The sequence below is a fragment of the Syzygium oleosum genome, unplaced genomic scaffold (assembly GCF_021117445.2).
Source record: "Syzygium oleosum isolate NSW1041296 unplaced genomic scaffold, Sole_v2.1 Sole_v2.10, whole genome shotgun sequence".
NCBI classification, from domain to species: domain Eukaryota; kingdom Viridiplantae; phylum Streptophyta; class Magnoliopsida; order Myrtales; family Myrtaceae; genus Syzygium; species Syzygium oleosum.
Window position 1 is genome coordinate 9,451,259 of NW_026607494.1, and position 14,159 is coordinate 9,465,417.

General features: G+C 44.3%; 1 pseudogene; it reads left to right on the forward strand.

The window, feature by feature from the left end:
- The first annotated feature begins 1,558 nt into the window (after positions 1 to 1,558).
- LOC130139183 (pentatricopeptide repeat-containing protein At5g44230-like) lies at positions 1,559 to 13,015 on the forward strand (annotated as a pseudogene).
- The last annotated feature ends 1,144 nt before the right edge of the window (positions 13,016 to 14,159 follow it).

The following is a 14,159-nucleotide window of genomic DNA, read 5'->3' on the forward strand; positions in this document are numbered from 1 at the left end:
GTTTGTATTGACTACCGCGATCTGAATCGAGCAAGTCCGAAAGATGACTTCCCGCTGCCTCACATCGATGTGTTAGTCGACAGCACCGCGGGATTTGAACTATTCTCTTTTATGGATGGGTTTTCTGGTTACAATCAAATTCGGATGAAATAAGAAGATAAAAGTAAGACCTCCTTCATTACCCCTTGGGGGACCTTTTGTTACAAGGTAATGCCTTTCGGCTTGAAGAACGCCGGGGCAACGTACCAAAGAGCGATGGTCACCCTGTTCCACGATATGATGCATAAGGAGGTAGAGGTCTACGTAGACGATATGATTGCCAAATCCAAACAGAGAGGACCACATCGAGGTGTTGCGGAAGTTGTTTGACCGACTTCGAAGGTTCAAGCTAAGACTTAACCCCGCCAAATATGTGTTTGGGGCAAAGTCTGGGAAATTATTGGGGTTCATGGTCAGTAGTCGAGGCATTGAAATTGACCCATCGAAGGTTAAGGCCATTTGTGATTTGAAGCCTCATTCTACTGTTAAAGAGGTTCGGAGTTTGCTGGGGAGACTGAACTATGTGGCGAGATTTATTTCTCAATTGTCTGAGACGACTAAATCATTTTTCAAGCTCCTGAAGAAGAACGCCAAAGTTAAGTGGGCTACTGATTGTCAAGAGGCATTTGAGAAAATAAAACAATATCTTTCTCATCCGTCGGTCCTGGTGCCACCTGTCCCTAGAGTGCCATTAATACTCTACCTGACTATTCATGATGAGTCGTTAGGAGCCTTGCTAACTCAGAAGAGACCAAGCGATGACAAAAAATGTGCGATATACTATCTCAGTAAAATGTTTACTCCCTCCGAAATGAATTACCCCGGAGTTGAGAAAACGTGTGTGGCTTTGGTGTGGGTGTTACACCGTCTACGCCAATACACACTCTATCATCGGATTTTGCTTGTAACTGAGAATGATCCCATCAAATACCTGCTGGAAAAACCTGCGTTGGTCGGAAAGTTAGCAAAATGGCAGCTTCTGGTGTCCGAATTTGACGTCCACAGCATAGCACAGAAGTTTGTCAAGGGAAGAGCCATAGCTGACATGTTAGCAGAAAACATCGAAAGGTCGGAAGACCATGATCAGTCAGATCCCATAAAGGAGCGTGTTTCAGAGATAGTGGGTGATAAGTGGACTATGTACTTTGACGGTGTCGTTAACCTGGCTGGTTTTGGGACTGGGGCAGTTCTTATCTCCCCGACGAGTCAACATCACCCTGTGGCCGCCAAGTTGGTATTCCCTTGTACCAACAATATCTCAGAATACGAGGCTTGCATACTTGGATTGCAATTGGCCGTCGACATGAAAGTTAGGAAGATGCAAGTCTACAGCGATTCCGCCCTCATCATTCTTTAGACAGAGGGCCAATGGCGGACTCGTGACTCCAAATTGATTCCTTACCACGAATTCCTTGAGGAGTTAATAAAGGAATTTGAGGAGATTTCTTTTGAGTATTTACCCCGATCGCAGAATCAGTTTGCCAACGCTCTGACCACGTTGTCATCAATGTTACAAGTCATGGAAGGGTTAGACATCGAACCACTGAAAATCGAAATACTGACACGTCCGGCTTATTGTTCGGCGATTGCAGATGAACCTGATGAGAAGCCGTGGTATCACGACATCATGAACTATCTTCAAAGGGGTGAATACCCTCCTGGAAGTGAACTAGCGGATCAGAAATACATAAGGAAGCTAGCGTCAAAATTCTTCATTAGTGGCAATGCTCTTTACAAGAGGTCTTTTGACTCAATTTTGTTGAAATGCGTCGATGCCAAAGAAGCTAATCAGTTGATGAGGGAAATTCATGAAGGAGAATGCGATCTGCACATGAACGGTCATCTTTTGGCCAGAAAAATCATGAGACTAGGTTACTTCTGGATGGCTATGGAGGCTGACTGTATTTAGCATGTTCGTTATTGCCATCGGTGCCAAATCTATGCAGATAAAATCAATGTACCGCCAAATGAATTGCGTCAAATGTCCGAGCCATGGCCCTTCTCAATGTGGGGGATCGATATGATTGGGTCAATTAATCCTAAGGCTTCCAGTGGATATCGCTTCATCTTGGTAGCCATCGATTACTTCACCAAGTGGATCGATGCGAACTCATATGCCAATGTCACCGCCAAGAATGTGGCCAAGTTTATTCGCTGTGACATCATCGCTCGCTATGGAGTCCCGGAGGTGATCATCACTGACAATGGCTCAAATCTGAACAACAAGGTTGTAGATGGCTTACTTGACGAGTTTCATATTCGTCACTTGAACTCCTCACCTTACCGTCCACAACTGAATGGAGCTGTGGAGGCAGCCAATAAGAACATAAAGAAGATCTTGTCAAAAACTGCTGACAACTATCGAGACTGGCATGAACGGTTGCCTTATGCGTTGATGGCATACCGAACTTCGATCCGCACTTCGACAGGGGCGACTCTTTTCTCGCTCATTTATGGTATGGAAGCGGTCTTACCCGTGGAAGTCGAAATCCCTTCATTAAGGATTCTCTCGCAAGCTGAGCTCTCTGAGGAAAAGTGGACTCAACAGAGATGGGATCAGTTGAACATGATCGATGAGAAGAGACTAAAGGCTTTATGCCATGGTCAATGCTACCAAAAACGAGTTGCAAAGTCCTTCAATCGCAAAGTCCGGCCTTGACATTTTGAAGCCGGAGATCTCGTGCTAAGGAAAGTGCTATCCCTCACACCAGAATTAGGTGGGAAGTTCGCCCCTAATTATGAGGATCCATATGTTGTTAAAAAGTTCTACCTAGGGGTGCCTTAGTTTTTGTAAAAATGGATGGCCAAGAGTTGCCAAAGCTCGTAAACGCCGATTCAGTGAAAAAGTATTTTCCTTAAATGAAATCCAAGGCCCGAGAGCCATTTTCGATGCAATCCGAATCACTGTAGGATATTTACATCATGCATATCATGCATACATGCACACATGTTTACTTTGTAGGTCTCAAACAATCCGCAAATTGATCCACGAACGACTGAACTGTCTTGGCAAGCATCCAACAAGCCAAATGCGAAGGAGAGGGTTACCAAGTCACTAAGCTGCAGGTAAGTACCCTTTTTCTTAATGCCAAAAGAAGGTCGAATGAAAAATTTGCTTTGAAAAAAAGGGGGGGGGGGGGGGTTTGGCGAGTTTGAGAAAAACAAGCATAAAAGTAGAAATTGTGAAAATAAACTTTTCACAAAAAATTTGAATATCATCATTGTCCAAAGTTGCCTTGATGCTTGGTGGAACATTCATTTTGAATCAAAATTCCCGATGGAGATCAATCAACTCAGGTGATCTTGGCGAAACAATAGGAAATATGTTAATCATGCCAAGCGAGAAGCACTTAGAATGAAGAAAGGCGAACCATTCCCAAACACGTCCTATAAACACTTTGTGAGTTGAGTGCAAAATATTGTGTTTTAGGACGAGAGATTCATTCGCAAATAGTACATGGATCAAAATGAAAAGAGGCATTTCTTTCATCCATCCTATACACTACATATAATCATAGTTAAGCCCCTTCGAGCCTTCACATGTGAAGAATTTCTACAAAGTACCCCTGTCAAGAACCACCCCACAATGGGGCAAATTTGGAGTTTTTGGTTAACAATATTTGGTGAAGAAGACGAGAAAAGATTTCTTTGCTCTTACTTGCCTTGATCTTTTTGTGGTAACTTCAGGTAAGTCCTTATAAAAGCTTGAAACATCCCAAAATGAAGAAGAACATTTCTTTCTCTACCCAAACACTCATACTCTTCACTTAGCACAGTTGAGCCCAGTTGAGCCTGAGCTTTCATTTCGAAAACCCGAATGGCGATCATCTCCCCCACACTGGGGCAAGGCATGTGATTTACCAAGGCAATTAGTGCTTTTGGTGACAACATAAAAAAAAAAAGTTCCTCAATAGTCTTCGGAGCTCAAAAGGTTCAAATGAACAAAAGTCAAATGAAAGCCGGGGGCATAAAAAAGCAGCGTGCCTAGTAAAAGCAAGGCCAATGCCCACCACAAAAAAAAAAGAAGAAGAAGAAGGAAAAAGAGATCACTACAAATGTGAAAGCCATTAGAGAAAGAGCAAAGCTCTTGTATCGAAATGATTAGCCAATCGACTTTTGAGACGAGTTGGGTTTCAAAAATCAATTGCCTTTGAAAAAGATCAGATGAAATGGTAATGATGCCATGTCCATCACCGATTTTTAAATCTCTTTTGAGAAGCTTAAGCCTTTTGAGCCTTTCACCAAACCGACATTACAACCCTTTCCAAAGTCTCTTCTGATTGGGATGATTCAAGTCAAATATGGACTTCCAAAGAAGCTACTGATCAAAGAAGTGGGGGCAAATTTATCTTATCCCATCTCAAAAGTTCTTGACTTGTAAACCTGGCGGAAATGCTGATCGACAATTATTTCATTTCCCAGCCGATAATGCTTATCCATTGTCGAAACCATGACCAAACCCACATTACGGTCCTTAAAAGACCTCTTGGATTGCTCAGTGCGTACTTATTGCGAATGATCCTCGAAGCCTTTGACACTGATAATGTGAGGTATATGGAGAGAACTTGCCTATCTCCCGCATCAATGGATGGGAGCAAACAGTCTTCTCTGAGAGCTTGCGAGAAGCCCTTTCTGACTAAAGAACTCTTATTTGGCATATTTAACGAACCCTTTTCATGAGCCAAGGGCTTTCTGACAAAGGTTTATCTCTTAAGAGAAATTGATGATTGATGACATTTCCTAAGCCCAATGGCAATTTTGTGATATTGAATGATGCTAACTGTTTTCTAAACAATTGAAACTAGTTTGATTTGCTCATGCAATCAACACTTTGTCAGTGATGCTATTCTTTTGATAGTGTCCTTCCTGACGTCTGAATGATACCAATCTCGCCTAGTATGCTTTCCCTACCAGGGCATCTGTTATAACATATTCCGTTAGATGTGCAGTGGCCATTTCAGAATCTTCTTGATTGATAGGTTTACAGCCTCAGAATTGCACGGTGAGCTTTTGCAGCCCGGAGCACCCTTATTGACCTGGCGAGCTTTCGCAGCCCAGAGTCTATCTTTTTCCTTGCCCGGTGAGCTTTCGCAGCCCAGAACACCCCATCGACCTGGCGAGCTTTCGCAACCCAGAGTCTTTCTCTTTCCTTGCTCGGAGCATCTCATCGACCTGGCGAGCTTTCGCAGCTCAAAGTCTTTCTCTTTCCTTGCCCGGTGAGCTTTCGCAGCCCGGAGCACCCCATCGACCTAGCGAGCTTTCACAGCCCAGTATCTTTCTCTTTCCTTGTCCGGTAAGCTTTCGCAACCCGGAGTACCCCATCGACCTGGCGAGCTTTCGCAGGCCAGAGTTTCCTTCTTTACATAACAAGCCTTCATGTAACCGAAAGCCCGTTCTTACACGGTATGGCTTCCTTTTCATTCAGTCACAAGCCCGTTAATCATCTCTCATGCATCTTCTCATGCCCTCCATGAACAAAATTTAAGTGTCTCTTATCTTTGAAAGGAACCTCTTCGAGCTCCCCTTCAAAGAGGGGCAGCTGTTGACACCTAAATTTTGCCCAAATCATTTAGGGTTTTATCGCATAAAAATTAGGGTTTAATCTTTTAACCCCTTAACAAAAATATTTTCATTAAATTACATGGCACATAGACATTAGGTGCATTTGCATTAATAGGATCGATTAGGACATATTTTACTTAAATTTCAAAAAAAAAAAAGATTTCTGAGCCAAGTTAGTCGGCCCATCCTTTTTCTTTTTTTTTTTTTTTTCGTGTGGCTCATCTTGTTTCTTCCTTCTTTTTTTATTTTTCGCGCGGGCCGGCCCATTTCTCCTGGGCCCGGCCCATGCACTGTTCAAATCTCCTCCCCCAGTCAACATTTCTGAGCGTACGGGGGAGTAGAAGAACGGAACAGTGGCAGAACGCCACAGAAGGGACAGAACGTAGAAGCCAGAACCGCCGTGCATCGCCCGGCGTGATCCGCGGGTCGGGGCCAGGCCGGCAGCGCGGTGGTAGGGGCCATGCGCGCCTGCTAGCCGGCTTCGCGCCACTGGCCGTCTTTAAATCGAGGCCAGAGAGAGAAAAATCGGAGAGAACAGAGAGCTAGGGAGAGAGATCCGAGAGAGAGAGAGAGACCCGAGAGAGAGAGTTCCAGAGAGAGAGAGAGAGAGAGAGAGCGACGAGCTTGCTCGTAGCCCGGCCGCGCCTGAGCGTCGTTTGGCGTCTCCCGGCCGCTCCATTCGAGCCCGCGGCCTCCCTTCCGCGCCCAAGGTGGGTCTTGTTTTTTTGGTTTTCTTTAAGAGTTTTGAGCTGATTTCCCGATGATTCCGGCTCGGAGGAGTGCGAGGCGACCGGACATTGTCCGATCTACCACGTTCGCCCTCATTTGCCTCTGCACGAGCCGGATAGGGAGCGCCGCAACGGCACCCCCCTCCCCTGTTTTTGCTTCTGTTCTCGGGCTCACTGGCTGAAGCTCGCGGCCGTCCGGCTCGCTTGAGTTCCGGCCTGTGACGCCTCGTGCCTATTCCTGATGCTTTGTGTGTTTTGTGTTGATAATCTCGATCCGTTTTGGGGCTTCGATTGCACAAAAAATCTTCTGTTTTCGTAGCGAGCGCCAACTGTTCGACGTTTTGCCCGAACAAAATTTCTTTGATTTGTCTCTGTTCTGCTGCGTTTTTGGGAGTGTTGGACGGTCCCGGCGTACCGCCGGTGGCCACGGCAGTCCGGGCGTAGCCGCGAGAGGAGGCAGCCAGCCGGTCCCTCACCAGGATCTGGCTGGTTCTCGGCCGGCCAGCCTCTCGTCGAGGCTTGGACGGTCCTAGTCAGCCACCGGTCGCCACGGCGGTGACACGGGAGGAGGACGCTCGCCGCCCCTCGTCGGGGCGGCGATGCCGGCTGAGGTGCAGCGTCGGCCGCGGAGGCCGGTGCTCGGAGGAGGCCCGTCGCGGCAGCTTGGCCAGTCAAGGCGTCGGGCGGCCGCAATTCGGGTTGAGCATTCGGGTCGCGGGTGCTAGGGTTTCCGGTGATTCGGGTCCATGGCCACGAACCAGGTCGGGCGGACGGGTCGAAACCGGGTAGGGTTTTGTTAGTGTTTGGGCCGATTTTTTGTTTATCTGGCGTTTTAATGTTTTGGGCCTTTTAGTTATTAGAATGGGTTTTATTAGGTCTTGGGCCTTTCGCGGATGGGCCGAATTTGGAAATTGGGCTAAATTATTTTTTTGTCTTTTTATTTTTAGTGGGCTTTGGGCTTTTGTTTGTTTTTTTTAAAAAAACGAAAAAATGTTGGGCTGGGCCCTTTTTCTTTCTTTTAATTTGCCAGACCGGGCTCAATAAATGAACCCGGTCCGATCGTGGACCCGGGCTGGCGCGCCCGGGTCAGTCCCGATCCGGGTCGGATGTGGAGATCCGACCCGGATCCATTTTATATTATTTTTAATATTATTATATTATTTTAATATTTAAAAAATTTTAAAAATATTTTAAAAAAAAATTTCGAAAAATTAAAATATTTATTTGGACTTTGGAATTGGTTTTTCTTGCCCTATTGTGTGATTAGTGTCATGTTTGATTGCACGTTGTTTGGTTCACACACTTTGAATTGCGTGTTTAATTTAACCTCGTGTGTGGTTGAATATGCACATTAAGTTCATGTATTGATTGTAGACTCCCTTAGCCTAGTTAGGGATCGAATTTTGAAACTCCTGATTAGTGTGAACACGTTAGGTGGTGAATTGAACAAAGATTAGGTACCGAAAGGGCGCTAATTAGTCAATTAGTGTAATCAAGTTCCTGTACCTATTGAATCTCTGGTTCGTAGAAGTGAAACATTTTCTCCCACGCTTTACTTGGGTGTTTAATCGACCCACCAAGAACTGATTAGTGGCGACTCCTAGGTGAAATTGATTTCCATGTTAATAACTTTAACTTAAGTCGCGAATTGGTATGAGCTTGGGAGAGTTCGAGCTGGGTTTAACTTAGTAATCCATTAGCCAAATCACGTAGGCCGCGGGGCCGGTTCGGGGAGGTCGCGACACAATGCAACACGTATCATCTCTCTTATCACCACAATCATTATTATGCCACTCACATTATTCTTGTTCGCGTACACTTAGTGATAAGCTAGAAGATGGGTAGAAAGTGAACGTCGATCCACACAGAACTTTAGCTAGGATTATAGAAAATAACCATCTCTCGCATGGTTGGGGTTCTATGGCTTGCGAGGTGCAGAAGGGGAGACAATATGATGCTGCGGGTCGGGTCCACCTGGCGCCGCTCTTGTCAGGTCCACATCCATGGTTGAAACCCTCTCAACGAAGCTCGGCTTGGCTCCGTCGCCGTAGCTGAGTTGACGCAAAAGAAGATGGTTGTCGATCCTCTTCCATGCGAGGGCACGTCCCTGTGCATTCACCACAAGAAACATGAAAATAACCACGACGAGTGAAACCCGCCTTGCATTCAAAAAACAAGCCATGTGTGATCAAATGCTTTGTTTTCCAAGAAAAATTGAGCGCGGCAATTGAGCAGAAAGATGCGAATGTGGGTATGGTAGCTTGAGCTACCATGCAAGCCCAAGGCAAAGGATTCTTCTGTGTGTGCTTGGCCTGAGTCTTGGGTCGCTCTATTTATAGACAAATGAAGTGAAAAGGGGTGGTTGAGCAGAGACAACATGAGTCACACTGACTCACACTACCATTTTGATTTTGTCCTAGATACCACATTATGGTCCATGCATAATTGTCCCCCGTTGAGATATGTGATTCTGCTTATTGTGGGTGCCCCATTTCCATAGGGCCGCGCGCACCAATATAAAAACCTGGTCGTTTTGGATCTTTACATATTATTGCCTCTCCTTCCATTTTCTTGGATGGGCCTCCACACCCACCCAAAAGTCAGAATAGAAAAGGGTACTTAAATCCAAAAAACCTGGTCATCAATGCCTTAATGCCATTGTTATTGGACTGTTTGTTGGACGGTGACTGTATCGAATTGCCGAGCTTTTATTTTCTTTCAATAAAGTGTTTCGGATGAACACGAAGATTCGTCAAGGATCCCACATCACTTATTTACATGATTTATATGATTTTTTATATACATATGGTCTTTCTTTATTGCGTTGGACTTTCTAGCAGGTATTAGAGTGAGGTTCTATCTTAGTTTATCATGTACAACCATCTTTCATTAATTTCACTTGTCTAATATTGACCGCACGTAATCCAATCCGATGTTAAAGCAAGTTTGCCCCCCATGTTGGATGCCCTTCTATCATTTCTCTAAGTTATCGGTAATTTTTCAAGCCCAGCAAGAAAAGGCCCTTGACTATATAGATAGGCTAAGGCGCCATTACAGAATAGTTTTTGAAAAGTAACCTTTCACGCAACTCAAGCAGCCTGACTAAGCACACGTAGGCTTGGGCTTGAATGCAAGAAGCAAGTGATTGAGCAAATTGTGCTTGTTAGTGCTAACCTTTAATTATAGCTTAGGCTTGTCTAAGAACATAGAGAGGGCTTTTCCCAACCCAGGCTACGTTTGGAACCCTTCCCCCTATTTGTCAAGCTTAGATTGGAAGCTAGCTGAAAAATGGATGCACGCTACAAGTGCGGCTTGCTTTGCCTTTGTTGCGGAGCTCGCTACTTTTAATTTTATTAGGAGTAGGTGCTTGCGGGGGAAGAGGGCATTTCCATTGCGGAGGAAATCAATCTAGCCACAAGTTCCGCTACGACTTCCTTGTTTCGACTTCACCCCAGTCGATGACCCTACCATGGTATGTTTTGGGTTGGATTTTTTTACATAAATAAACAATTATTAAGAGAAGAAACCGATTGAGTTAGTGTAGTAATCTGGGCCATCCGATCCGCCACATGTCTCCCACTTTCACTAATCAATAAGTCTCTCCATATCCTAGGAGAGTCCAGAGTGGAGTTGCAATGGTCGGTTTCGGATCAAATCGTCTGCATCTGGAATTTGTTTAGCTCAATTATAGAGTACACCTGGCGGTAGGAAGATTGGTGGTTAGATCGTAGATGGAATAAGCCTAAGCGCGTGGACTGATCTCAAACACTCAACTCTTTTCATCGAGAAAATATTATAAATTTCTTCATCATTTAAAATCTCTTCATGCCTCTCCCTCTAACCCCATTTCCTCTTTTCTGGCTTGGCCAAGCTGCAATGCCACAACATGTCAACTTTTGGTCAGATGTACAACTTAACGATACATGCGGTGATATGTAATAAGGATGAAAATGGAGATGACCACCCCATGTCCTCAACACCTTGCCACATCCCGGTATCATGTCTTTGTGGAGAAAGACAAGATGGGGCAATAGGACATCCCATTCCTATTCGCACACCTTCCGTAGCGTGGAAATTCAGTTCCATTTCCACGGGGAGTAGGGCCGGTGCTCGGGTGACCTCGAGTGAGCACGGGTTTCGAGCGAGTTCTTCTCGACGGGATTCGCTCGTGGTCCATCTCTAATCGATCGCACAAAAGCAGATCAAGTAGAGTAGGAGTGAGCACGGTTCGGTTCGGTCCGATTCTGATGGAAAAACTTAGCTAAACTACAATAAAATGGTTTGGAAAAGTTCAAAATCAAAGAGAACTAAGGTTCCGTTCGTTTGGCGGAAAATATTCTCCCGGAAAATATTTTCCGGGTTTTCCGGTGTTCGGGGGGCGGAAAACGTTTTCCGTGGGAAAATATTTTCCTTCCCCCCTCACAAAATAGCCTAAGTCTATGGAAAATGACTTCCGCTTCTTCAAAAGCGGAAATCATTTTCCGGAGCTTCTTCTTCTTCTTCTTCACTAAGGTCGCCGGCCGCCACCGCCGCCGGCGAAAAATATTTTCCGAAACTTTTTCATATTGATCACCGAACACCGGAAAATTATGTTCCGGGAAAACATTTTCCAGGAAAATGACTTCCGGGAAAATATTTTTCAAAAGGAGAATATTTTCCGCCAAACGAACGGAGCCTAACTAATGATATGAAATCGGATCGAATTGAACAGGGCTCATAATTTTTATCCAACTTTTCTTATCTGATGCTCTTGAATCTTCTGCAATGTTCAACTTTAACAGTCTTGAATTGGTCAAAGGCTCAAGCTATTATCTAAGGATAGAACTGCATTATAATGTAACAACTATTGCTGCAACACCAACTTACGCAATGTCTCCAATTCGAAAAGCATTAGGACATAACTCATAAAAACAGTTTGATTTGGTGCATTTTGGAAAAAGAATCAAATCGAACCAAATTGCTATATATCAATCGGGTTTGATTGACATACTGAATTTTTTATATTAACTCTTGAGGATTGAGCCGACAAGCCGTTCGATTTGGCTGTTTGAATCGAATTTTGCTCCTTAGAAAAAAAGTTGGATTAGAGGATAAAGAAAACCAAAACGTTAGAAAAATCTCGGCTTGAATTAAGCTCGACAAGCGCGCCTGGGTCTAAAGCTCTCAACTTTGTAACTCTGGAAAGTTGAAACGTCCAGTTCTAGAGTTCAATCTGTGCTCTGACCTTCTGTGTTCACACTCTCATCTCTCTCTCTCTCTCTCTCTCCGTAAGGTGTTTGACGAAATGCTGCAGAGAGATGTTATTTCCTGGACGATGTTGATCGTGGTATACACGAAGACCGGCGATAAGGCAGCCGCTTGCGATTTGTTTGATGGGATGCCGGTGAAGGATATGGCGTCTTGGACTGCGATGTTTGCTGGGTTTGCACAGAATGCCAAGCCGAGGGAGGCATTGTGATTTTTTGAGAAAATGCAGGATGCTAGTTTTGGGAAGGATAAGGTTACATCGGCCGGTGTTATCTTGGCTTGTGCTCTACTGGGTGCGGCTAAATATGCTAAATGGGTTTGGAATGTTGCCGAAAAATCTGGACTTGGGCCAACTGAGAATGTTGTTGTGATTGGTTATGGTCGATATGTACTCAAAATGCGGCAATATAGAATATGCATACATGATCTTTAAAGGAATGAAGGAACGGAATGTGTATACATATAGTTCAATGATTCTAGGCTTTGCGATTCGTGGCCTTGCTCGAGCAGCGACGCAATTGTTCAATGAGATGGTAAAAACGGAGACAAAACCTAATAAAGTTACCTTTATAGGTGTACTTGTAGCTTGCAGCCACGGTGGAATGGTGGACCAAGGCAAAAAGGTATTTTAATTGATGGAAAAGCACTATGTGTTTTTCCAGATGGTGATCACTATGCTTGCATGGTCGATCTTCTTGGTCGTGCTGGACATTTGAATGAAGCACTTAAACTTACCGAGACGATGCCTGTAAAACCCCATGGAGGGGTGTGGGGAGCACTTTTGGGGGCGTGTCGTATCCATAGGAACCCTGACATTGCTCAAATTGCCGCGAGCCATCTTTTTGAGCTCGTACCTCATGCAATTGGAAACTATACGGTTCTGTGCAACATATTTGCATCGGCTGGTAGGTGGGATGATGTTTCAACTGTGAGGAAGTTGATGAGAGGGAAGGGAATTAAAGAAGAATCCTGGATGTAGCTGGTTCAAGTCAAAGAAAGGGGAGATTCACGAGTTCTTTGCAGGTGACCCAAAGCATCCGAGGTCTAGTGAGATAAATGGAGTGTTGGTGGATCTTCTGGAGAGATTAAAGGGACATGGTTACCAGCAGATCCTGAGTTCAGTAGCTTATGATGTAAGTGAGGATGAGAAGAAGCGAATATTGATGGCTCCCAGTGAGAAGCTGGCTCTGGCATTTGGGCTGATGGATTCTAGCGCAAATTGCCCTATCAGGATCATGAAGAACCTCAGAATATGTGAAACCTGTCACTCTTTCATGTGTGGTGTATCTCACATTATTGGGAGGGAGATTATTGTGAGAGATAACGTGAGATTCCACCATTTTAATGGTGGGACTTGTTCTTGCGGTAATATCTGCTGACCGGACCAAGTATATACATCGCTGGAAGTCTTTGCTATGACAGTAGTTGGACGTTATTGCTGTTATTATTATAAATGGGCTCCTGGATTTGCTTCTTGTGATTTTACTAATACAATCATGCTATTGTTAGATTCTTTTCCTCGGACAGCTCAAGAGAGATTGCTCTGACGAAGTGCTTCGTTGGGTCGGTTCAGTTCTCCTCTCACATACTCGTATTCCTTTTTTTGTCTAAACTAAAGATTCATTTTCTCGAGCTTTTGAGGTGATGGCACTACTTCATAATGCATTAAATGCTGAGAAAGTCTTGATGCTATTCCCAGGTCTCAAAATTCGAGTTCTACATGTTTGAGGTTCTCTTAGGTCTTCCCTTTTGCCTTTTCTTTCCTTTTTGGATATTAGCATTTTGTTAAAATATGGTAATATATGCCGTCCGACAATATTTTAGGCTAACTTCATCGCACCTTATCACCTATGGATCTCATCAACATCGTGCCCATCATGGTTAAATGAAGGAACTCAAAACAAGTTACTTCTCTGGGCTTAATCTCAAAAGAGTTGTGTAGAATTGAAATCGAACCCGTGAGTTCAAGCTCAACACTGATTTAGGTTAACCTCAGTGGCGGTGAATGCGCAATTCAAAGGCAAAAGAGTTCGTGGCAATGGAGCATAGCTGAGTTGCAGTCTTTTTGGTGGGTCTCTCACTCTCCTCCACTATTTAGAAAGAAACTTTAAATCTCTTTCATTGGCTAAGTGGTGGAATCTTAAATCCTTGTATTGCATTAGAACATCTGCACGAGCGTAAGACTCTTCTCGCCTATTTTGCAAGATAAAATCTAGGTGCCCTTTTCCGACCAAATCGTAGGTTTTGTCGAGTGCTTGAAAGGGAGCCATCTTGTCCTGAGTGGCCACTAGTTTTCAGATGGTCAGATATTGCCTTGAGAGGCTCCTGGTAGATTATTGTGATTCCAACCTAATAAAGTCAAAAAGTATGAAAAGTTATAGTTCCACTCCACCTCAAATCCATGGCAAGCAAAATCTTGCCGTTGCAATTCCCTAAAATCACATCGGCAGTTATTGCTGACACAACAATGTTTTTAACAAGCTACATAGTTCATCTTCAATTTGGAACCAATGCCCTAGATAGGATTTGCTTGGATTTGGAGAAACACTTGCGTGGATCAGTTTTATGGATCAGGCATGAAGA